Source organism: Macrotis lagotis, chromosome X (assembly GCF_037893015.1).
Source record: "Macrotis lagotis isolate mMagLag1 chromosome X, bilby.v1.9.chrom.fasta, whole genome shotgun sequence".
Lineage (NCBI taxonomy): Eukaryota > Metazoa > Chordata > Mammalia > Peramelemorphia > Peramelidae > Macrotis > Macrotis lagotis.
The window spans coordinates 583,376,195-583,403,352 of NC_133666.1; the positions used below are offsets into that span (position 1 = coordinate 583,376,195).

A 27,158-nucleotide genomic window follows, 5' to 3' on the forward strand; every position below is an offset into this window, starting at 1 on the left:
AATCAATAGCACTAGGAAACAGACTGGCTATGGATGGATGACATGGAGGGAGTGAGGATGACAGAATCAAAGTTGTGAGCCTGGAGGACTTGGAGATTGGTGGTATCCTACATATAATAAGAAAATTTGGAGGGGGGCAGTATTTGGGAGGGGAAAAGTTTTGAACATGTTGAGTTACAGATACCTATGGGACATCTAGTTTGAGATGTCCATTGAGACTATAAACACAAAGAATTGGAACTGGAAAGGAACAAAGGAGTCATATAATCCAACAATTTATTTTATAAAGATGGAAAATGAGGTCTAAAAAGGTTGAGACTTCTCGAAGATCACACAGGTAACAGAGCTCAGATGAACTCAGGGATTCTGACATCCAAGTTTTCTGTCCTCCTATGATTCTTTTTCTTTTTTTCTGACTATATGATTCTGATTAATTCTGGTAACTTTCAATAGCCCCCATCTAAGACCAGAAGCAGATACTGCTCTGCAGTGGTGGAGGGATTTTCCTCATTAGATAATCTCTCCCAGTTTAGGTTCAATTGGAAATTTATGTGAAGCATTGGGAATGGATACAAAGATAAAGATATCTCCTGACCTCACAGAGCCTATCTTTGAGGGGTGGTGGGTGCAAATCATGGAGATACGACACATTCAGAAAATGTGCAATACTATTTAATAACTACAATGCCCAACAGAGCATAAAACATATGCAAAAAAAGGTATTCAAAAGGGAAAAGAATGGAATGCTAATCCTTCATTCATTGTTGCTGGAATCTAGGCAAGTCATTTAGCTTTTGCCTGCCTCAAATTCTCATGTGTAAAATGGGGATAATAATAACACCCACACTCAGGGTTGTTGAGATGATAAAATGAGATCTGTAAAGTGTTCTGAAAGCCTTAAAAGCATCATATAATGAATGCCATTATTGTTATTTTTATTATTAGTGTTATATCGGACCCCTTCATTTCACTATCCTGATGAGCAACAAGGGTCCTCCTGGATACTTAACAGAGAGAGAATGTTTTTCAAGGATAGGAAGCTCTTTGGAAGTCTTAATCCAGTGATTGCCATTTCGAAGGAGGCATTCCACATCTAAGGTTGACGGTCTTAGCAAGGTCCCAGGGCAGCTGTCCCTCCACAAAACTGAGACCCGAGCAACCCTGGTGTCTATCACTGCTTGGCTTTCTTTACGATAGTGCCTGCAGCTGAGATGATGGTGGTCTTGGAGCCACTGGCACTAGTTGTCACGGTGACCACGGCCGGCAGGGGGGTCGTCACGGTGAGGATCGTAGGCTGGGATATCGTATTCACCGGGATGGCCGAGTCCCACTTGCTTTTCCTCTTCTGGGTGTCTGCAGCCCCAGCGCCGGCGGCGGTGCTGGCCGTGGCGGCCGCCGCACCACTCGCGGGGCCTTTCTTGGTGCCTGTCACGAACTCGATCTTCGTCCTCTCCTTCTTGGCCTTTTCCAATCTGTCTATTTCGATCTTCTGGGTCTTGGCCAGCGCCTCGTAGTAGGAATCCTCGGTCCATCCGTGGGGGTCAAACATGTCCCTGGGGTAATTGGTCCCAAGCTCGTCGATGGAGCAGTACTGGATGAGCTTCTCATAGATGCTGGGGTTTCGAAACTCCTTCTTCCTCTGGATGATGAAGTTCATGTCCATGCCTTCCTTTATCTTCCGCTCGTACAGTTTCTGGATCTTGTCCTGGAGGCGCCCCGGGCATTTCCCAGGAGGCTCCGGGGGGATCTTGATCTCATCGGGGGCCATGTTCCGGACTCTCTCCGAGAAGGAGGCCACCAGCTCCTGGGGATCTCTCCTTTGCAGTGCTGAAGGCTCCTTTGGGTCGTCAGCCTCGGGCTGTTCAGTCTCCGAGGCGGCCTCTTCCGACCGGCTGCTGCGCTCCTCCTTGCCTTCCTCACGGCCGTCCGGGGCCCCTTCGAGGCGCGAAAAATCATCCTCTCCGTAGGCTTCCGACACTAGACCGCCTTTCTCCTCCGCTGCCCTCACGCTCGCAGCGGCTTCCACTCCAGCCTCGCTGTCTGATTCGGGCTCGGAATCCTCCGCGTAAACCGCCAGCGAGGACAGACCATTGTTCTTGCCGGCCATCTTCCTCCCTCCCTCCTACAGCGCCCAGAAGGACGCTGGGATGCCCGGCGCTCCCCTGCCGGATGTGACGCATCTCCCTCAGTTCCTCACTTCCTCCCTCCTACAGCGCCCACAAGAATGCTGGGATGCCCCCGGCGCTCCCCTGCCGGATGTGATGCACCTCCCTCAGTTCCTCACTTCCTCCCTCCCCAGGGGGGCACTCCCGAAGGATGCTGGGATGGGGCTCTGGCCGGAAGTTACAATTCCCTCTCTGCCTCCTTCGTTGGTTGATATTCCTGAGGCGCTAGTCCCACCCTTGCTATTTCTTTGTTCTTTAGAAGCTTTAAAGACCCTTTATTTTTTGCAGTAAAATAGAATATTCCCTGAATGCCCTTTGAAATCTGTCCCCAATCATACTTTGTTACTTGATTGGATCAAATGAGATGATATCCTTAGCCTATTTATCACAGTACCGGGGAAATAATAGGCAGAATATAAATGATTGTTTCCTTGCTTTCAACTCTACTCTTAAATTACTTTGATTTAATTTGTATATTTACTTCTCTGTGTGTACGTGTAATTTTCCTCTAGAATGTAAGTTTGAGAGCAAGGACCATGAAATTCCTCCTTCCTGCCCATAGTGATTCATCTGTCTTTTTTACTTTATTATTATTATTATTTATTATTATTATCATTATTTTTGTGGGGGCAATGCACTTCAGTGGCTTGTGCAAGGTACTTAAGTATCAAGTATCTGATTCTGAATTTGAACACAGATCCTCCTGACTCCAGGGCTGGTGCTCTCTGCCCCCTGCTCAACTGATTTTTGAGTTGAAGGCAACTGAAAATTTTCAAAAAAAAAATCCCTCTTTCTTTGAATTTGACTGACTACATCTATGTTAACTTTGATAGTTCCTTTTTGTATTATATACATTTTGATATAAGTATTATCTTCTTTCCCCTCTCCACTTTGAGGTCAGATTTTATCTGATTTTTAATTTTACCACGATGCTCTTAATAAAGTAGGCCTCTAGTAAATATTTGTTGATGTAGAGGTATACCCAGGAGGATCCTAACAAAGTTAATGAAGTTAGAAGATGAAGTCTTTATCTTAATGTGTCTCCCTATAGAAGGTATCAGCACTGTGATTGATATGTGAGACTTTGTTCTAGTAAGGACAACATTGCTTTGATGGGATAAGAAGAAATAACTTTGTCCTATGTATTCTTTGGCCCACTGGCCCTGCTCAAGGTTTTGAGGATTATTAAGGAAAATTCTCATACCATCCACATTGAACTGAACTGATTCAAATGGATAGGAATTGAAGAAAATAATTAGCAGAGTGGATACAGCAACAGCCCTGGAGTCAGGAGTACCTGAGTTCAAATCCGACCTCAGACTCTTAATAACTACCTAGCTGTGTGGCCTTGGGCAAGCCACTTAACCCCATTTGCATTGTAAAAACCTAAAAATAATTAAATATAGGTGTTGGGAGTATGGATTATGGAGCAAAGTAATGGAAATTGAAAAGTCTAAAAGTGGAATAGATTTAAAAGGAAATATGTAATTGGTTTTGGATATGGTGAATTTCAGGTGCTCACAGGACATGTAATGTGGCTCAGGATTCTTTAATATGATTTAGGGATTTCCATTTAGGGAAACAGACTACAGCAACAGATTAAAAACATTTCATAGAACCACATCATTATAGAATGTTAGATATAGAAGAGATCTTAGAGTTCATCTTACATTTTTCAGAGAAGGAAACTGAGGCCTCCCTCAGCAGTTTGTGCTTTGCTTAAGTTCATACATTTACTGGCAGATGTGAAATGAACATTCAGGTCTCCCAACTATTTTTTTTCCAGAGTTGAGGAACCTTTAGAATGTTGTATAGTAGCCATAAAGTTTCAGTGCTTTCTTCTATCTCTCTGGCCCTATTCTGTCCTTATTAGTCTAGATATTTAGTTGCATTTTCCATTGTTAGCATTCGTTTAATTGAAGAAAATAATTGCAATCATTCTCTCTATATTTAACCAATTGTTTGTGGGTGATATAATTCAATAGTGAGTTTCAATGCTATGAAAGTCATCTCCCTTTGATTAAAGCAGGAAGAGTCAGAAACCTGGGTTCAAATTCTATATCTGCTACCTTTTTCTTATATAACTATAAATAAGTCTTTAATCTCTCTGGTCCTTTTCCTCTTCTGTTAAGATAAAGGTGAAGCAGACAATATGGAACCCTTAGAGATTGGTCCTACATTGATGATGCCTAGATCAACCACTACAATCTGGGCCATCATCATTCATCCTGATTTTGGTCTTGTCTTGGTAGAGAGAATAAAGCTGATGATTCTGGTCCACTCTCCTTAAATCCAGTTCACATGATGTCATGTATCCTCTGAAAACAAAGTACAGAAAACTACAATGATATGATGAGGGTTGGACTAGGTCCCTTCTCCCTCTAGCATTTATGAACAAATGAACTGACCCATGGACCATGGTCAACCTACTAAACATTCTTTCATTTGATAGGCACAAGCAAAAGTAATTGTGTCAGCTAAGTAGGTGCCAGGGATAAGAATGGCCTTGGAGGTGAGAAGAATCTAACCTTAGATATTTACTGACTATGTAAGATCCCCGGCAAGCCTCTGTCTCTCTCTGTCCTCCAAAAGTTTGGGTATGTTGTTATTTATCCTTTTTCAAAGAGGATTTATGACGTCACGGGGTGATATCTTGACTTGTGCATTAACTAGATTTAAGTAAGGCAGAGTTACACAAATTAGCAGCCTTACTATCAAAAGAAATAACCAGGCTTTATAAATCTTAAGATGATAGATAAATGTTAGCCATTTATTATGCTAATTATATGCATCTATCCCACTAAGTAGGAATATCCCAAAAACCTACTGAGAAGAAAAGTACTCTGGCAGAGGGGTTAAAGGAAACATAGAAACTGAGAAAAAAAATAAAAAGAACAGAGACTGATCTGTAACCTTTTCCAGCTACCACTCTAACAATATCAACAATAAGGTATGGTAAACCTTTCCAAAAACTGCTTCAAGATTTTTTTAAAATTTTTATTTGGGTAGTTGTAATTTATTTTTTCCTCTTTTTTTTCTTTCCTTCCCCCCCCTTTTTTGTGAGGGGGGAATGAGAGAGGAGGATAGGAGCAGAGGGGAGAATCAGAGAAAGTCCTAGATTTCCATGGATATTTTTTAAAAGAGAAATGATAAGAAATTTACCATTTTGACAAGTGGAGTGGTTTAACATACTCTACCTGGATATTTTACAAACCAGACCAACTTTCAGATTTGAATGATGATTCGGAAGGTGGTGTTCCTTGTCATTATCTCCAGGAAAAATCAGTTTCAACAACAGACTATCATAATATACTTGGTTATTCGATCCTGCTAGGGTGATTTCATAGCAGTTCTTATTTGATTTTGAAAATGAAGCAACACCAAAGCATGGCTAAGTTGAGATTCCCTCCAGGCCCTCAAATGTCAAATATTGCATTTAAATCAACAGCGAAAGCAAGAGGGCCAGTGCTGACTTTATTTTGACAAAAGCTTTCCCTGAACAACAGACCAAAGTTGGGTTGTGTGGTTGCTATGACAAGTTTATCCTTCTCCACAGGACAGCACCAAATGGCCCTGACTCAAAATTGTGACTGGAAATCAGGCGGTGCAGCTGCCAGCAATTACTATGGGTGTTACTGAATTACTTGCCACAAACTGGCCCTCAATAAAGTCCATTTAAAACAATACTGGAAAGAAGAAATCTTGTAACACTTTCAAATGCATTTACCTCCTCCTCAACTGCTTTCCTAATTGAATTTTCTTTTCCTTCTCAGATATCTTATTTCTTTTCTGGTCTTAAGCAAAAGTCGGATCATTATTGGGAGTTTGTAACGGTACGTAAAGCAACATCTCTGGATGCTCCCAGTTAATTTATTTCCCCCCTTCTGGCACATAACAGGCACATAAATAAATTCTTGTTCCCTTAACCCTTCTCCTTTCCCCCTTACTTTTTTGGTTTTGATGTTTTGACAACAAACTCCAGATTGTCAACTTTAGTTATCCAATGATGACAGTTTGCCTTTGAACAAAGGCAAGTTGTGCAAACTCATATTGGACTCAGATCTTTGCAGATGTATTATGAGTTAAAAGAAAGACTTCTCTGAGAAGCTGAAGGCTGTGGAACAAAAAAAAATCATCTAATAAAATTAATAGCCAAACCAAATGCTTCAAATATTTCAAATGTACTGCTTTATTTGGAATGCTGAAATATTTCAGCAAAGTCCCAGTAGTCATTCTTAAGCATATGACACAGAATTATAGGTAGGACTATTGTATAAATATCAGAAAGCTCCTACATAGCCTATTGCCTGGATTTTACATAATATTTATCTAAAACATGGTTCTATCAAAACTAAGTCATTTAGATATTGGTCAGACTCATGGAAGAAGAGTAGAGACTATTATTGCATTACTTTAAATTGGCTGTCCTCGAGATTCAGTAAAGCAATAAGAATAAGTTTGCCAAATATTCTCTTCTCTTTGCTTCCTGAAGTGAACTATATAAGAGATCATCAGTGAGTGTACAAAATGATCTTTGTACAGAAAAGGATAGAACCAACATAGCTCATTTCCAATGAAAACCCAAAATAAGGAAGGAGAAAGTAAGGGAGCACCTAAGTCATCCTTACAGGAAGCTTACTTACTGAATTGAAGTCACCTGGTACAAATGAACCTTAGCTTCAGCTATTCAAGGAATTGGCAACCATAATTATTAGATCATTGTGAGCTTCAAAAAAATCCTGGGGAATGGAAGAGATACTGCACAACTGGAGAGAGGAAAATGTCTTGAAAAACAAAAAGGAAACAAAAATGGAATCTATAAATTATAGCACAGTGAACTTGATTTTGATTCTTGTCAAAATTCTAAAATAGAATAATGAATTCAAGAAATTCTAAAAAGTAAGTATTGTTACAGCGAAACAATGTTGAACTGATACTAGCAGTAGCTAACTTAGAGAACATTAAAGTTTGCAAAGCACTATGTATATGCATGGGTTTAACTTTATTTGATACTAACCCTTTGAAATAGGTGCAGTTATTATCCTATTTTACAGATGAGGAAACAGTTTCATATAGATTGAGAGACTTGACCAGGGTCATGCAAGTGATGTTTCTGATGTAAGATTAGAACTTCATGATTAAGTGTACCCTGTATCCACCAAAGGTTAATAAACCTGTATTATATAATTAAATAATTATTTTGTCAGACAGTGAAAGAAATGCTGTGTATTTCATTTGTTTAACCTCTGGCAAATCATTTGAGAAGGTATCACATGTAATTCTAATGGAAAACTTGAAGAAGTGTAGGTTACAAGATAGTACAGTAGGGTGTGTTCAGTTCATTTCTAGTTGAAGAGGTACATTGAAGGAGTAATGGTTAAAGGCTCAATGCACAACTCGGAAAGAAATTTTTAGTGGAATGCCCTGGGAATCTGTACTTTGCCCTTTGAGATTTACCCTTTCCCTCCCCACCATGATTTTGATAAAAGCACAGATAGGATTATCATTAAATTTATAGATTACACAGAGCTGAGAGATATAACAAACTCACTAAATTAAAAAAAATGTTCTTGACAGGAAGGAACAGTAGACCAAATATAATTTGATTAAATCCAAATATTTGGGTCAAAAAACAATCAGTATGATACAGAAAGAGAAGTATATTGGTCTGTAGTCAGAGGATCTTGATTCAAATCTTCCTTTGACTTTGGTATGGGACTTTGGACAAGTCTCTGACCTTCAGTTTTCTCTTTGTAAAATGAAGGAGTTAGAGTAAATGATTTCTGTGGTCCCTTACAGCTCCAAGTCTATGATCCTCTGAAAATCAAAAGATGAGGTAAGCATGAGTGGGTTGATGTTTGGCTGGATTTTAGTGGACTGCAAATTTAATGTGAATCAAGAATGTTATATGTTAACCAAAAAAGCCAATGAAATCTTAGCTTATATTGAGAAATATGGTGGTCAGATCTAGGGGGGTAAGAATCTCACTGTACTCATACTCAGCCAGATTTTATTTAGACCATTTTGTTCAGGTCAGGACAACATCTTTCAGGAAGAAGAGCAATCATAATGGTAAAAGGGTCTATATAGTCCATACCATTTGAGGATTCTTAGAAAAGATTATAGTTTTATTTTTGTATTGGAGAAGACCCTGGGCAAGTAATAGTTATTTTCAATTTAAAGGTTTGTTATATGATAGGAATAGATTTGGAGGAAGTATGGCATAGTGGAAAGAATGCTTCATTTGGAATCATAGACCTGTGTTCAAATCCCTGTTCTGATCCTTAATGGCTTTGAGACTTTGGCAGGCCAAATAATCTATTTAAGCCCCAGTTTCTTCATCTATAAAATGAAAGAATTTGATTACATATTTAGTTGACTCATATCCAGCTCAAAATTTATGAATCTATGACTTCATCTCCCTACCTCATAAGATAGAATATCTTGAAAATTGGAAGAGATCTGTGCTATCTCATATAAGGTAATAATCTTTGCAACACCAAAGGTTTGCAAGCAGAACTGTAAGAAAAACAAATGATCTTATATTTGTAAAGTACTTTGTAAACATTAAAACAATGTAGAAATCTTTGCTATTATTACATTTATATGTGTGTGTGTGTGTGTGTGTGTGTGTGTGTGTATACATGTTAACAATGTTGTCTAAAAAATATTTTGTTCGTGACAAATATAGATATCAACAGTCACAGGATGGGCAAGATTCCTGTGCTTGTGGAGATCTTTAGCATAACTGATAAAACACAAAAGTGCTGAATTAGAAGGGGGCACTCCTCCTGATCTAATAGAATTTCTAAAAGTGCCTTTCTGCCCTTAATGAATGTGAAAGGAAGCCTGTCCTGAGATGAGAGCCACTCTCTTTGATAAAGTATCAGGAAGCAGTTTTATCAGATCCCTCCGGCTTTGTGCAGTTGTATAAATGTATTTCACAAGAATTCCACTTTGGCTCTGGTTCTTAATGTGTTTTATGCATGCAAGACCTTTAATCCTAGAGATCTTAATAAAAATGTAGGTTAACCTCATTTGGTCTGTTTCCTTAAGACCAAACTGTGGAGGCTAACACTCTAGACTAATTCTGATTGTTTCTCATTAGGACAAACTCTGCAGGTTAATACATGCTAGTTAATTTTTTAAAATAAACATGCTAAATTCTGTAAGGCTAAATATAAATGTATATATATATGTTAATAAACAAATATACATTTTACATATATATATATATTTATGCATAAATAAATACATACATGTTATTCCCCTCCCCCTTTCAAATGAAACTGCCTTGAGGTCAAGGACCCTCCTTACTCTTGGCTTTGTATTCCTAGAGCATACAGTGCCTCATAGCAGATGATGATGATGACTTCCTTCCTTATATTGTTAAGAAGCTTAACTCCTGATTTTCCTTCCAATGTTCTGATCCTAGGAAGGAAGGTAAGGTGGCCAGAAAGAAGAACAGAAATGGATTGTTGGTCAAGTTTCTAAAACAAAGAGATACCATACAGAAAATAATATTTTGAGAGACATTGTTCCCCTCCACACACTCTAGTCTTCTCATATTGGTCTTTTTGTTCCTGATATTCCATTTGTGGAATATATGTAGAGATATATTCCATGCTTAGAATGGTTTCACCTCAAGTACAAGATACCTTCCAGATTCAACTTACTATCAGCTTTTTCAGGAGATATTTCCTTGACTCCTTCAGGAAATTCACACCTTTTACCTTTGTGTCTGCTTTGTATTTGAGGGGAAGTAAGTGGTATGGTGGATCAATGATGGATCTGGAGTCGCAAAGATCTGAGTTCAAATTTGGTTTTAGTAATGTACTAGTTGTGTGAACCTGGACAAATCACTTAATCACTCCATGCCTCAGTTTCTTCAAGTGCAAAATAGGTATAATATGGCACCTTCCTTCAAGGCTTGTGTGGATAAGAGAGATAATATTTGTAAAACTTTACAAACCTTAATGTAATTTATAAATAATAGCTATTATTATCCATGTGTATACATGTCCCTCCCTCTTTCCCCTAAAATGAAAACTCCTTCAGGTCAAGGACTTTTTCATTTCTTAGTTTTGTATATCCAGTATCTAGCAGACACCACATTCTTAATAGATGGGAATTGATTTATTGGGAAGCCTAATTTAAACAATTACATTTAAGGAGGACATTTCTGTGCTAATACTTTTTCATATAATATAAAGCACTTCTGGACTATGATTAAAATAATTACAATAAAAAATGAAAAAGATTACAGGCTAACAGATTTATGCTTGTAGTTCCATGAATCCATCCATACCTCATTTTTAACCTTTATTCTAATTTTTATCTTAGCATTTATGGTACAAATTCATTGTTATTTATGAACTAATATGTGCATAGCATCATGGTGGGGTCTAGGAATATAGAGATGACAATAACAATTCTTGACCATATCAGAAACTGACAAATCCATATTAAAAAGCACAGTTCTGGGAATAAAAATATTTAGTAGAAATCCATTACAGTCCCCCCCACCCAAGTTAACCAGCCCCTATCATCAGTTAAGATGTTAAACCAGTTAAGAGATTAAGAGGCACAATGGACAGAAAACAAGACCTGGAGGAAAAAAAGGATTGAATTCACATTTGGACTCAACCATTTACCAGGTTTATGACCCTGGGTAAATCACTTAACCTCTTTTGCCACACTTTCCTCAACTATAAGTGGGATAATAACTACACTTATCTCCCAGGATAATTGTGAGAATCAAGTGAGATCAAATATGTATAGTGTTATGCAAAACTTAAAATGCTATATAAATGCCTATTATTATTAATATTTTCTCATGTTGAGCCCTGAAATGAAGGCATTTCAATTTTAAATCAATTCATTATAATCTCTTAACCATACCCAAGTCTTTAATATTTCTTAGATAAAATTAGAGAAGGAAAGAAGTAAAAGGATCAAAGATTTAGAATTTAAATATCCTGAGATATCATTATCTATAGCAATGTTATTTGATAACTGAGCCCCAAAAGGTTTGAGTTTTTTTTTTAGGATCCCACAGATAGCAAATATCAAAGTCAATATTATATATAATACAGTTCTTTTTTACCATACCAGATAAGAAGCACAATTATGCAAGAGACACCTTGCATGATAACCCAGAAACTTGATTTTGTAAATGTAATAAAATGTCTGGAAGATGCTGTGTTCAGATGGCTAAAGATGGCTGGACATGGTGAATTCTCACCAATCCGCTTGTCCCTAGGACTAGGGCTGGATAACCAATTGGGAAGGTATATGACTATGAGGGCTGCTTCTTTGTTGGCATGACCAGAAGATAGCATAATCAAGTGATAGGGAACAGCTAGAAATAATTGGAGGAGGAAAAGTGTACTAATTCGTGGGGATCATTGAAATCAGAGGATCAAAGAATCACAGATGTAGTGATATAAGGGACTTTGGATATCATCTATTCACTTTACAAATTAAAAAAAAAATTGAGATCCAGAGAACTTAAGAGACTTGGCCAAGGAAATACAGGTAGTAAGAGGTAGAGCTGGAATTCCATCACATAGATTCTTAACTCCTAATTCAGCATTATTTTCATGGCACTATGCTATGAAATTTGGAAAGTATTACAGCCCTAACCACATGGAGTCTTGTAGTAATAATTATAGCTTCTGGGCTTAGAACTCAACACTCCTTGAACAAATAATTTAAGATACATATGTGATAATTTTATGATTCAGAAAATCCTTCTTGTTAAAGACCATATACTATTGTACTCTTACATATAATGGGCTTGTTCTGTTTGCCAAATAACTCTCTTTCCCTAGACTTCAAAAATCAGTTGGGATATGGGAAAATCTGGGGGTGGTTTTCTTAAATTGAAAATTCTCACAAAAGAATAGAACCATGTCTTTGCCTTTGCTTTGATGTCTCATTCTGCTTCTAGTTGGTCCTGTTGAAGACATCCAAGTCAAAGAAATGGTGAGGAGAAATAGTAATATACACCATAAAACTAGATTTGGAAGAGGATCATGGCTCTTTGGAAGATTTACAATTGGCTTTGACGTTATTTGAGTATAATTTCATTAGTTTGTGAATTGTTTGTGGCTTGTTTCCTGGGAGAATGAGCAAAATGTAAATAACTAACACTCAAACTTTGGCAATAGCTGTGAATGCAGTGGAAATCAGAAGATAATATAAAGTAACTTACTTTGATAGCCCCAGCTTCATTCAATTACTAACTCAACCAGTATGTGACATCTTCATTACTTTGTGCTCTTGGACAAACTTTATATAAAATGGACCACTCAAGTCTAAATATTGAAGTTTGTCAGGTAATGCCTCCCTTTATTTACTCTCACTTTAGCTAATCATTTTTTCAAGTGTGACAATCTCTTTCATATTTATTTTCCTTTATTTAAAAATTTTTCTTTTTACTATCATGAACATGTTACACATAAACAAATATGAAAATTTTCTCATACAATAAAAATAGAGGATTGCATATGAAATCACTAATCTTCATACTATGCAATTTCTTTTTTAATATTACAAATTTTATGTGATAGTTCCAACATTATTCTGCTAATCTATGTACCCTCTAAACTTCCATCTGTCTTTTAGTTTAATGATTCATTAGTTTTGTTTTATTTATGTTTTTTCCTTTTTCAAAGTACCATTGTCAATCGCTCACCTCCTTTCTTTTCTTCTCATTTGTACTCCCAGTATTACAATTTAAGTTCACAACTTTATAATCTCTTATGTGAAGTAATGAACTCCAGAGAGAGAGAGAGAGAGAGAGAGAGAGAGAGAGAGAGAGAATAAAAGGAATAAGGACCAAATATAGTTTCATTGACCAATGTCATTTGACACTTTCTCTGGAAGATATATGCTAGGCACTATTCTAAGCACTTTGCAAATATCATGGTTGATCCTCACAATAACCCAAGGAGATAGATAGCATTATTCTTATTTTAAAGATGAGTTATCACTTGTCCTTCATTCTCAAAGAAGATCATGACAGCAGGGAAGTGATGCCATGATATAAATGTCAATTGGATTTGAGTGAGGAGTGCTGTGCTAAGTCACCAACCTCACTTTCTCCTCCGGAACCTCCAGGTCCAGTGTCCACATATGAATCAGCATGACTAGAGATAGCACTGGATGTGAGGTGGTGGAGATTAAATGACTTGCCAAGGGACACATAGCTAGTTAGTGTCAAGTATCAGAGATCAGATTTGAACTCTGGTCCTCTTGATTCCAAGGTCAGTGTTCTCTCCACTGCACCACTTAGCTATTCTTAATTACAACTGAGTAATTGGAGGCAAGTAGGCTACCTAACTTGCTCAGGGGCAAACTATTAAGTGTCATATTTTTCTGACTCTGGATTCAGAGCTCTAAACACTGTGCCACCTTGTAGATGCCTCATTTAAGTAAACCTCTAGCCGTTTTTATATTTCATGTATAGTATAAATATACATGTATATATATATATATATATATATATATATATAGATAAGTACTCAGATTCATCAAATTCTATAGTAAAATATAAATGTGAGTATATATGCATATGCTTATATCTGCATACATTTTTACACACTCACAAGAGACCTATAACTTTATTGCAAAGGGAATTTCTGATGTTGAGACTCAATCAATTCAGAAGAGCTTTGCTCAATTTATAATCTCAGAAAAATACATAAAGATATAAATACAAAAATATACAAATATGTATATATGAATATATTGAGTATATATTCAAAATGTGTTGTCCATGGGGCCATGGCCATTGCCATTCTATAGGACTCCAATGACTCTGAAAGAGACAGGCTAAGGAATTCACAGCTCTCCCTCATTTAAATGTAATTCGTTTTCAAATGAAGATATCCCCTTTTTATCAAGAAGGAAGGACCACCATCATGAACAACAAAGTGTGTTGTACCTGTATTATATATGTTCACATTCATTGTCTGAATGTGGCTTATAGGGAAGCATGGAAGAGACATCTCTGTCATCCACTCCTCTCAAGGAAGACTGTTGCTTGGAGGGAATAAATATACTGGGATCACCAGGCTGGTCACTCTGTTGTCCTGAGTAAAGGCATACCAGACTAAAATTACATGTCTCTATCCCCTGTCTAGAATTATATGTATCTTCTCAATTTTGCTAGGGGAAATGATATTTAGGTTCAAGATCCTTTCCTAGTCAATCTCCCTTAAAAATGAAAGGAATACATAAAACTTGTGTCCAAAGGTTTGATTCCTTTCTACCACATACTAATTACACAAGGATCATCATAAAGAGTGAATAGTAAATAAAGCCATTCATCTAAGCAGAGAACAGAAATCAGAAAAGATATTCCAATTAGAAAATATCAAGCAATGTAGCACATAAATGAACTCTTTCACTGTGAGAGAGATATTACAGCTCAGCCAGTCTTACTTATCCAATGGTATAGAAATTCCCTGAAGACCCTAAATCAGGGACACATCATGGCACAATCTCCTCTCTGCTGAACCACATATGTCCCTTTTCAAGGTGAGAAAAAAATAGTCTCTTCTCTCAAGGGGTGTGTTGATAATGTTTAACTATTGACTCACTGGTGGGAAAAATGCCCATGAGAGCATTTTTTTGTGTTATTACAACATAATTATTGACATTTTCTCCATTACTTTAATTTTAGAAATAGACAAAAAAATAAAGCAAACTCTGATTCATAGCATTTGCTGATTTTTTTGAAGTGTAAATACTCACACAGGAAATTTAACAGTTTTCCAAAGGTGGTTGAAGCTGACTCCAGTATTCCCCTGTTCCTCTCCCAAACTCTTGTGACAACCTCTTCCCCACTCCATATAGGTACACAGTTTCCAGTAATCATTTTCTCCACCAGTGAGACATGCACTAGGTAAATGCACCAGGTGCATTGGGATGAATTGCCTATATGTTTGTGCATGTGTGCTGACAAAGTCTAAAATCAAATAAGATTTTTTTTTTTTGCTTGTAGCATTATGAATCTCTCCATTATATCAACAATCACAGGATGGCACCAACATCTTAGAAGGGGGGAGGTTCACATGCTTTGTGTAGGGCTTAACTGATAAGGTACAAAGGTCTTGAGTTGGGAGGAAGCACTTTTATTGACCTAATGGTCACCCCTAACAAAATTTCTTTCTTTAACAAATATAGGGGCAGCTAGGTGGCACAGTGGATAGAGCACCGGCCCTGGAGTCAGGAGTACCTGAGTTCAAATCCGACCTCAGACACTTAATAATTACCTAGCTGTGTGGCCTTGGGCAAGCCACTTAACCCCATTTGCCTTGCAAAAAAACCCTAAAAAAACCAAATATAACAAGAAGCACATCCTAAGTTGAGGGTCACTAACCCTGATGCATAAGTACAGGAGCAGCTTTATAAAATTTTACCTTCTGTTTTATGACTCTGTATGTTTCACCAAAATTCTACTTTATGTCCTATTTCTAACCAGGCCCCACACATGCATGACCACAAGTTTAGAGAATCTAATAAGCTCATATGTTAATCTAATTCCATTTGTTCTTATTTAAAGATCAAACTCTGGAGGCTAACATATGTTAGCTTAATTCCCATCTTATTAGGACAAACTCTAGAGGTTAACACATGTGAGTTTAATTCTTTATTAAAGCAAAACTCAAGAATGTCAATGATACGAATATACAAACAAATATAGCTTGAATAGAGTCTGCAGACAGGTAATGAACTGGGCCTCATTGTCTAGTAAGAATATATTGTTCTGGCTCTGAATTTGTGAAATTATTCAATCATAACTCTCAACAAATGTCAAAATGGGCTTATTCAAGAGTAAATTCAAGCTAATAAGTATGTGAGATCAGAAACTCTTGATCTATTTCCAAAGAAACATTGTAAATTGAAGGAGTGGAAACCAGGTGGGAAGTTTAAGGATGCTTCACCTGGCAGGCTGAAAAGTTATGATGCTTGTGCTGCTGCCATTAGACAAGGGGGAAAGCAGACCCATAAAGAGGAAAAAGGTCCATTTACTATTTCCTTCTCCAGGATAAAACAGCTGCTGAGGATTGGTAAATGTTTCCTTCCTGGAGCACCTTCAAAATGAGGGGAAAAGGTGCCAAAAGAATAGATAAAAGAAAATGATGTAGATGTTTAACAAACCCTTTCTGAGTAAGGAAAACAGATGGTGGGGTGGGGAAGAAAGCTGGATGTATCCATCCCTTGGGGAGGCCAGTAGACAAACTTTTTAACTTGTTTTAATTATCAAAGAAAACCAAAAACAATACCACTACCCTGCTAATTTGGAAAGCGAAACTTGTCTTTCCACTGCCAAGGGTAAATCAAATTTACTAAAGAAATGAATATACAGGTAAAGTATGAGATAATTCATTGAAGAGAAGGCATTTCAGAGCCTTGTGAAGGAAGGTTGGTTCACTGAATAGCAAAACCTCAGAGGTGGAAGGGCTCTTCTCAACGAACCTATATTTGATAAAGGAAAACTCCCAATTATACATCTGACATCCTATATCCTTTGCTTGAGGACCTTTGGTAATAGAAATTCAGTAAGTTCCAAGGTCCCAGCCTATGTCACTTTGCAGAAGTTATGAGAAAGTCAAATTCTTCCCCCACTCCTGCCATACCCTACTTATACATTAAGTATAAATTTATTTGTTGGTTCTTTATATAAAGACTATATAATCTTCACATTTCAAGCTTCGCCTTCCTACAGTCATACAGAAGAAGACTAGTCCCTCTTCCATTTGACAGTCTTTCAAGTGTCTGAAAACAGCATGTTCTAACTGAATCTTCTCTACTCCAAACAGAACATCTCCACTTCCTTCAATCAGTCCCCATGTGCTATAGATTCAAGGTTCTTTTCTATACTAGTCCTTCACATTTTCTGGACTCTCTCCAGTTTATCAGAGGGCCTCTTTATATTGTGTTTCCTAGAACTGATATAATCTAAAAGTTCCATCTAGTCTGATTAAGTTCCATTATCGCTTATTCCTGGAAGCTAATTTTCTTAGTGGAGCCAAAGATGTTATTAGTTTTGTTTTGTTTTGTTTTGTTTTTGGTTTCCACATTACATTCTTGACTCAATTTTTTTTCCCAGGAAAAAAATGCTATTTAACTAGGCTTCCCCCATCTGGAACTTGCAAAGTCAATTAAAAAAAATTAAATTTTATTTAAGGCAATAGGGTTAAGTGACTTGCCCAAGGTCACACAGCTAAGGCAAATATTAAGTCCTGAGGCCAGATTTGAACTCAGGTACTCCTGACTCCAGGGCCAGTGCTCTATCCATTGTGCCACCTAGCTGTCCGTAAAGTCAGTTTTTTTTTATAATTAAGGTAAAAATTCAGTTTTTCCACAAATAAAAACAGTGGGGAGTAGGGAGTGGGGTAGGAAGAATTTTTAAACTTTTAAATTTTTTTCTCATTTTTTTCCTGCTTATAGTTCTTTCACTGTTTGATTAATGCAAAAATATGTTAAGCCTGATTTTACATGTACAACCTATAACAGAGTATTTGCTGCTATGGGGAGGAGGCTGGAAAGGGAGGGTGATGAAAAATGCAGAATTCAAAAACTTGTAAAAGGATGAATGTTGAAAACTATCTTTGCATGTAATTGGAAAATAAATAATAAAGGGAAAAATTAAGGTAAAACTTTATATTTGTTCCTGTTAAATTCATCCCATTTGATTTGAGCCAGTGTTCTAGCCTTTCCAAATTTGTATATTCTGACTCTTACCATTCACAGATATTAGCTATCCCTACAAAATTTGTGTAATCTGCAAATTTGCAGGCCATCTTTGTTTTCATCAAAGTCACTGATCATACATTAAAACATCAGGTGACCAGGTACAAGTCCATGGGACATTTGCCCAAATATTTGTCAGTTCTTTGCAAGTTGACATCAAATGAATGACTAATCTTAAAGATAGGTCAGATAGTTCCAAATCCATTTAATTTTGCTATTGTCTAGATCACAGTTTTCCATTTTTTCCTGTAAGAGTAGCTTGAAGATAATCTGCCCAAATGTGGAGAAACTCTACCTATATCACTCTCCCTGATTATTTAACATTTTAGCAACCTTCTCACTAAAGGAAATAATGTTAATCTGGCATGACCTGTTTTGTTGAAGCCATGCCTATAGCTTATCATTACTTTATCCTTCTAAAAGGTATTTACTAGCTATTTATACAATTATAACTTATACAAAGGACAAAAAAATCAAGCTCATTGATCTATAATGTATAGATTTCTTTCCTTCTCTCTCTCTCTCTCTCTCTCTCTCTCTCTCTCTCTCTCTCTCTCTCTCTCTCTCTAATATTAGGACAATATTTATCCATTTCCTGTCTTACAGGATCTGTCTTAGCCACTTCTTTTGGCATCCTAGGATTGGGAGGCATTTGGATTCAGGTGACTTAATTCATCAAGGGGAATCTAAGTCTCTTCTTATTTAACTTGTAAGCCAGGTTTCTATTATTCATTTTTTGCTCTGTCTTTTTTTTAGTTTAAAGATAATTTTCTTTGGTAGACCAAACCTTCTCTTTCTTTTCTTGTAAAATTCCATCCATCCTGATCCCTTCTCTGTTCTTTCTTTTCCTTACAATAACTTAAAAAAACCCAAAATACAAAAATCTCCCAACATTGTTGTCCCTATCTTTCCTTGCCAACCTCAACTAATTATGAAATTTGGAGTTCATAACACTATTAAAAATTAAAATTTTATCGATGTACTTCATTTTTTATATTGCCAACATTTCCCAATATTCTCATTCCCTTCTCCCTCTCAGAGAGCTCATAAAATATAAGAAGAAAACAAAGTACATCAGCAAAAACGAACCAACATATTGAAAACATCTGATACTCTGTATAATGCTCCATCATCCCTCCCTTCTCTTTAAAAAAGAGAGTGTGTGTGTGTGTGTGTGGGGTGGGGGGTGGGGGTGGGCAGGGATACTCTCTCCTAGCTCTTCTTTGGAACCAAACTTGACTACTATCATTTCACTGAATCGAGGTAGATTGTTTTGTTGTAATTATTTTTCCATTTTCATTGCTGTAGTCACTGTGTATATTAATTTTCTTGTTCTGCTTACTTTGCATCAATTCAATTAAGTATTTCTATGCTTCTCCACATTCTTGTATTCACTATTCTATATCCTTGCGTACCATAACTATCAATGGACATTGACTTTGCTTTCAGTTTGTGATGTAAGATTTGATCTTATAAATATTTTGGTGTGTATTTAAATGAATATTTGAAATAAAATTTCAAAAAATATTCATTAGTTTGTGAATTCCTCTAGGACAGGAACTGTCTTTTGTTTTTCTTTGTATCCCCAGTGCATAGCACAGTCTGTATAGTAGGTGCTTCATACATATTTATTGACTCCTTGACTGACTGTATCCAGGATTCTTTTTATCATTGACATTATTTTTTAGTTTGTTGTTTTGGGTTTTTTGCCAAGGCATTGGGATTAAGTGACTTGCTCAAGGTCACATAGCTAGGTAATTATTGAGTGTCTGAGACTGGATTTGAACTCAGGTCCTCCTGATTCCAGGGCCAGTGTTCTATATACTGTACTACCTAGCTTCCCCCTATCATTGACATTCTTAAGGTATATGTATACCAGTGGGATCTCTGGGTCCAAGTATATTTTAGTCACTATCTTTGCAGAATTCAAAATTGTTTTCTAAAATAGTAAATCCAATTCATAGTTTTATTAACAGTGTTTTAGTGAAACTATCTTTCCACAATTCTTCCTATATTAACTTATACCTGTTTTGACTTCTATATCTCTTATTAGCCTAATTCATTTTATAGTAATGATATATATTTATAATACATATGTGTGTATATATGTACCTAGATATACATACATACATACATACATATATACATACTGTTGACCTCTAATAACAAATCACTGATCATTAGGTGGTACTGACAGCCTGGAGGAGGAAGAAGATTCACATGCTTTTGTGGGACTCTTAGCAAAACTGATAAAGTACAAAGATCCAAGAGGATTCATTCTTCCTGGCCTCTGTCTGAATAGGTATATCTGATACTCCACCCTCCTGAATTGAGGACTGTTCCCTTGATGGATGAAGTCAAAAAGTAGCTTTTCAAATCCTGCCTTCTGAAAGTAGAATGGTATAAAGAATTCCTCTGCAAAATTTCATTTTGGGGGTCTGGCTTTCTAGCAGGGCCCCCCACACTTGCATAATCAGTGAACATGGATAAATATTAATAAACGTGTATGTTCATCAAATTTTGTTTTGTTCTTTCTTGAAACCAAACTCAAAAGGTTAACATTTATCTCTTATTAAAGCAAACTCTATAGGTTATTACATATTTAATTAAATTATTTTTTGATATTCAAACTCATGGAGGTCATCAATGCAAAGATACATATATTTTTGCACACATACATACATGTATACAGAAGTGATCAGAGTTAAGTGACTTGCCTTGGGTTTTAAAGCTAGTAAGTATCTGTTTGGAACTCAGGTCCTCCTGACTCCAGGACTGGTGTTCTATTAGCTGCACTACAAATCTATGCTACACTTTTGTTTTCATTCAGTTACCTACTCTTATTTCCCTCTCTGAGAATATCTTTTAAAAATTGCAGTTGGTTGATGAGTTTTCCATGCAGCTAAGCTAGTATCATCAAAAAGCATTTTTTCCTATTCAGCTTTGGTTTTTTTAATTTAGAATTGTATTCTTAAGAATTTACAAGTTGCGGATTCTCCTCAGGGAAGCAATGTAAGCAGAAACAAATTAGAGTATCTCATTCACAGCTACTGTAAGAAGGGTGAAAAAAAGGAGCACTAGACTAGGAAATGATCAAGAAACTCAAGAACAAATTACAAGTGAACTTTACCTCCTCAGGTTCTCACAAAGAGAGAAACAGAAGTTAATGGGCCTTGGAAAGAGACCAGATAAATAACTCCAGCTTGGGAATGCAAGGTAAGTCTCTCAGCTGACCATGGTTAAACTAAGGAAGCCTACAGCTGAGAACTGTTCTTCATTCTTGAAGAAGATCATGTCATCAGGGAGGTGATGCTATGACAAATACATATATGGGATTTGATTGAGAGGGGCTGTTGTATATGGGAGACAGGGAGAATGCAGCCTGGACTTGGGTCTAGGCAAGGATACACAGGGCATGAATCTGTGTTTTTTTGATGCCAAAGCAAGGCTGGAAAGACTTTGAGTCTCTAGTCCCAGAGCACAATTATCAAAAGGTACCATAGATCTTAACACCCCTAATAGACCACCCCAGGTTCATTCTGAATGGAACTACTCCTAATGTCCTTGAAGGACAATTATCATTTCTCAGACCACAATTAAAGAAGATTAGGATGAACGAAGATTCCAGTATTTCTCCCAGAACTACTCAGAATCCAACCTAAACTCAAAGTTATGAATCAGAAAACAAGGATAGAAAAATGAATAAATAGAAGAAAACATCAGTGCTGAGAAAATATTATAGTTCTAGATATATCTAAGGCATAGAATTAGAAGATAATGATAATGATGTTTGACTTTCATTCTCAAAGAAGACTTTGGCATCAGGGAGATCATGCCATGATATAAATGTGAATTGGATTTGAGTGCTGTGCTGTCACTAGCCTTACTTTCTCCTCTAGTGTCATCTGGGTCAAGTAACCAAAGATGAATCAGCATGACTAGAGATAGCACTGGATGCCAAGCAATAAGAGTTAAGTGACTTGCCCAAGGTCACAAAGCTTGTAAGTATCTGAGATCAGATTTGAACTCAAGACCTCATGATTTCAGGGCCAGTGTTCTACCCACTGTGCAACCTAGAAGGTAATAATGCCACATCATCTACAAGCAAAACAAGAGCATAGATTTGTCACAGTTTTAACTGTAATTTTTAGAAGAAACAATACATATTATATTTTAAATGAAAGGAAAAACTCTAAAGTAAGAATGAGAAAGGGAACTCTCAAGGAAAGAATGAGATAAGGAATAGCTTAATGTAGTAGTTGAAAAAATAAGCTCTTTGTAAGTTAGATTGAATCAGAAAGATCAATGCTTTTATTTTTTAGATTACAAATGTATAGTCATGAAACATTACTTTAATAGTCATGTTGTGAAAGTAAACATAATCCCCCCCATAAAGAGAGAGGAAACTAAAGAAAAATAAAGTGGGAAAAGAAAAAAACAGTGTGCTTCAATCTGTATTCAGATACCATCTGCTTTTTCTGTGTGGTGATAGTGTTCATTATTATAAGTCCGTCAGTGAAATTGCTTCAATATTTTTCCCACAGTTGCTATTGCTAGTTCTATTTTCCTACATCCTATTCCCCCACCCCCATTTATTCTGTTCTCTTTCTCCTTTTACCCTAGACCCTCCTCAAAAGTGTGTTTGACACATTATGTCTTCAAATTCAACTCCCTCCTATGCCTTGTCTATATATGCTTCTAACTGCCCTAATAAATGAGAAGGTTCATAGGAGTTATCCAAATGATCTTCCCATGGAATATGAGCAGTTCAATATCATTAAATCCCTCAGAATTTGACCTTCCTAACCAACCTCTCCATGCTTCAACTGAGTCCAATACTTGAAGTTCAATCTTTTTGTTCCTGTTTTCAACAGGAAAGTTTGAAAATCCCCTATTTCATTGAATGTCCATCTTTTCCCTTGAAAGAAAATGTTTAGTTTTCCTGCGTAGATGTTTCTTGGTTGTAATCCAAGCTTTTTTCCTTCCATATTTGATATTTGAAGTGTTTCTTTCTAAACTACTTGTATTATTTTCTCCTTGACTTTGAAATTCTGAAATATGGCTATAATATTCCTGGCAGTTTTCATTTTGGGTTCTCTTTCAGGAGGTAATTGGTGGATACTTTCAATTTCTATTTTATCCTCTGCTTCTAGGATATCAGGACCATTTTCCTGGATTATTTCTTGAAAAAATGAAGTCTGGGTTTTTTTGTCATGATTTTCAAATAGTCCAATAATTTTTAAATTATCTTTTCTTGATCTGTGTTCCTGGTAATTTGTTTTATCCAATGAAATATTTCACATTTTCTTCAAGTTTTTCAAACTTTTGTCTTTGTTTTATTGTTTCTTGATTTCTCACAGTCATCAGTTTCTCTTAGTTACATTCTACATTTGAAAAAATTATTATTTTTTTAAGTAATTATTTCCTTCATAGATCCTTTATATATCCTTTTCCATCTGGCCAATTCTTTTTTAAGCCATTCTTTTTCTCAATTGACCTTTTGGACTGCTTTTTCCATTTGATCCAAACTGGTTTTTAACATGTTATTTTTCTTCCCTATTTTTTTTGGTAACCCTTCACCAAGATGCTGACTTAGCTTTCATGTTTTTTCCACGTCTCTCATGTGTCTTCCAAATTTTTCTTCTACCTCCCTTATTTGATTTTCAATTTTTTTTAGCTCTTCTATAGCCTAAGACCAATTTCTTGGATGCTTTGGATTCAGAAACTTTGACTTTCTTATCTTCTGAGTGCATATTTTGATTCTCCATGGGACCAAAGCAATTATCTATGGTTATATTTTTTTCCTTCTTTTGTTTGTTCATTTCCTAGTCCATGACTTGATTTTAGTTCTTTGTTAAAGTGAGGCTCTGCTCCCAGGGGAAGACTTTCCTAAGCTTTTGAGGGCTTTTTTCCCAGCTGTTTTCAGGGACATACTTCAATACCTCCAAGGTCTTATGAGAGGCTCTGACTGCTCTCCTGGCCTGTGCTTTGTTTTGTGGGTGATCACAAGCATTTTCCTCTGCTGTGGTACCATGAGGAAGGTCCCTGCTCTGCTATGGCAGCAAATCTCTTTTTACTGAGACTGGGACCTCAGACTGCAACCTAGATCTGAGTATGGGCAAAGCAACAGGGTCCTGCCTCAGGGATATGAAAGGTACCTCTGCAATCTCCCCTCCCATTACTGCTCTGGGAGCAGCTGCCGGGTGGCTCCCTGCCAGAGCCACCAGGCCTACTCTTGGTTCCTATGGCCAGGTTTGCATTGGACTGGGCTCCCCTTTCACTCTGGTTATAAGAAATTGTTGAGGGTCGTAGGAAGGTCCTCTTGCCCATGTACACCAATGGCCTACTTACCTGGGTTGCCTTTCTGGATCTTCCCTTCTGTTTCCTATGTTTTGGCACTTCCTGGATCATTGTATGAGAGCACTAGCCTGAGGAAGTAAACTTTTATCACCTGTTGTCCATGAGCACTGGAGCATTGTTTGACTTGTAGTTAGACTATGCCATGGGATTGGAAGTAAAAAAGGGTATTTAAGCACTTGCTTGGGGTTGAATAAATTGAGAACTTGCCATCTATATTTCCCGCTGTATGGTGCACTGGCTACATGAGTCCTTTGGCCAGCAGAGAACTGTTCTCAGCTTGCACTGAATGTGATATGAGACAGAGATGGTAAAGTACTCCAAATTTTACTAGGGTCACACAGCAGTTTATATCCTAGTCTACTTCGGTACTTGAGGACAACTCATCCTACCAGCTTAAGCACCAATCATATTAAAGATTACACCTTGGTTAAACAGTTACACATTCTTATGCATACTTCATTTCTCTTGCTATAATGCAATTCTTGATTAATGTCAGGAGATACAAAGGAGCTGGGTCGTGCTGATCTTATGGAAAAGTAAAGGGGTTTGGGTCATGCTGGTCTCTTGAGAAATGGAGTCTGTGTGTTTGCAAAACAACAAGAGGCCAACAGGGTCTTCAAACCATTAACTTCGTCATTTCACAACTATGGTCCTCAAGGATCCCTAATACCCCACCTCTTCAGTGTTTGCCTGAGAATTTGACTACAGTTGGACTGAGTCAAGTAATAGGTTATGAGTCAAGACATAGATTATGAGTAAAGTATAAGTTAACCGGCTGGCACACAACATCTGGTGTGGCAGAGAATTCCTATGAGCTTCCCAGTTGTCCTTGGAAATCCCTGGGCTGAGAGATTTGGAAACTGTCATTGCTTCTACTGACCCAGGCACCCCCAGGGACCCACGTGCCCCAAGGGTTGTTCCCAGATGGTGAGAGCCAGTTTGCTCTGGCATGGCTATGCTGTGCTGTAGGCCCTTTCTACCTCAGTGAAATGGACCTTTTGGGGCTGGAAAATTGTTTCACCTTTTTTGTTGGTTCTGCCACTCTAGAATTAGTTTAGAGTCATTATTTAAAGGTATTTGGAGTGATCTGGGGAGAGCTTGCTGGAGTTCCTGCCTCTACTCTGCCATCTTGGCTCCACCTCCCAAAGACTCTTTTTAGACAAAAATAAATACAAGAACACATTCAAAAGATTGAAAACTCAAAAAAAATCAAAAGCAACTCTTAAATTAAACAACAACAAAACCTTGAAATTTTAAACAGGTAAACAAAATAAAACGTATGAATTATTGAACTACTTGAAAACCTCAATCAAAAAGAAGACAAGAAAGGCAGCTAGGTGGCACAGTGGATAGACTCCTGGAGTCAGGAGTACCTGAGTTCAAATCCGACCTCACACACTTAATAATTACCTAGCTGTGTGGCATTGGACAAGCCACTTAACCCCATTGCCTTGCATAAACATAAAAAAAAGACGAGAAACAATATTTTCAAAAAAATCATGAATGAAAACTACTTGATCCTATTAGAACAGTGATATAAAGAACAGAGTGTATAATTACTTCCTCAAAGAAACCAAAAGAGAAAATTAGGGAGGTCATATACAAAATCCAGAACTTAGATTTTTAAAGAAAAAAATACTACACAGCCAGAAAGAAAGGTTTTCAGCAATAAGATACCAGAGTGAGAATCTCCAAAACCTCTGAAGGAGAGGAGATCTTGGAATAAATCTCTCTATGATGTTAGAGATATAAAATGGATCTCTATTGAAATAATTTTAAGGGGATCAGGCTATACATTAATCTCATTTTCCTTTGAACCACTTAAAAGAGGGTTTATATTATACAAATGATGTTTGAGGAAATGACTAAATGTAATGGGGATCTAAATAATTGAATCCTAAAAAATTGATGAATCAAAGAACAAATCATTAGAAAAAATAATTTTATCAAGAAAAATGAAAACAATGGGATAAATACCAAAACGTGTGGGACTCAACCAAAGCAATCCTAAGGGGAAAATGTATATTTGTAACCAATTTAATCAACCAAAGAAAGAGAATGGATTCACAAACAAATTGAATATGGAGCTAAACACCTAGAAAACCAACAAATTATGAAAAAGACCAAACTAAACACTATTAAAATAGTACAGAAAAATCAAACTTCTGTTTAACTTAAACGAAAGCACAAACAAGTAAAACATATTGAATTAATTGACAAGCAAAACTAGAATATTACTTTTTGAAACAGCAATGATAAGTTAATCTGATTTTTAAGAGAGAAAATTTCCCTTTCTTCCTGGGCTAAATTCTCCTGTAGAACTTATGATTCTTTGGGAGTCTATGGAATTATCCTTATCCTTTCTTTGAACCCATTTGAAATTTGTTCAGTCAAGCCTTCCTTTTCTCTTTTCTCATAAAGTCTTTGAATAAGTGATTATTTCCCTCAAGAGCTCCTAATATTTCTATTCCATTAACTAATTCCTCCTTATTTGGGAGAACAAGACCCACTGTAGTCTTTTCCCTTTTGAAGGTTCAAATGCTGACACTGCAAGTCACTTGTTCTATCTGAACCTTTTCTTCCTGGTCCCATTTCCTTGTCCATTAACTAGGGATACCAGTAATAACTGTCTCAGATAATTTATGCAAAATATTTTGCTGATATATTGTTCAGTTATTTATATATTGTCTCCCCATTAAAATGATTTGAGAGAATTTGAGGGAAGGGACCATAATATTTTTACTATCTTCAAATCCAGAGTCTTAGAAGAGTAAGTCTTTATACTACTTATATAGTAAAATCTCAATAATGTTAACTGACCAATTTTGCAAACTTATATGTGTTCTATCAATTTTCTTCTAAATT

The 27,158-nt window shown here is 36.7% G+C and overlaps 1 pseudogene; it reads right to left on the bottom strand.

The window, feature by feature from the left end:
- Positions 1 to 1,016: 1,016 nt before the first annotated feature.
- LOC141502960 (SAP30-binding protein pseudogene) lies at positions 1,017 to 2,188 on the bottom strand (annotated as a pseudogene).
- Positions 2,189 to 27,158: the final 24,970 nt, after the last annotated feature.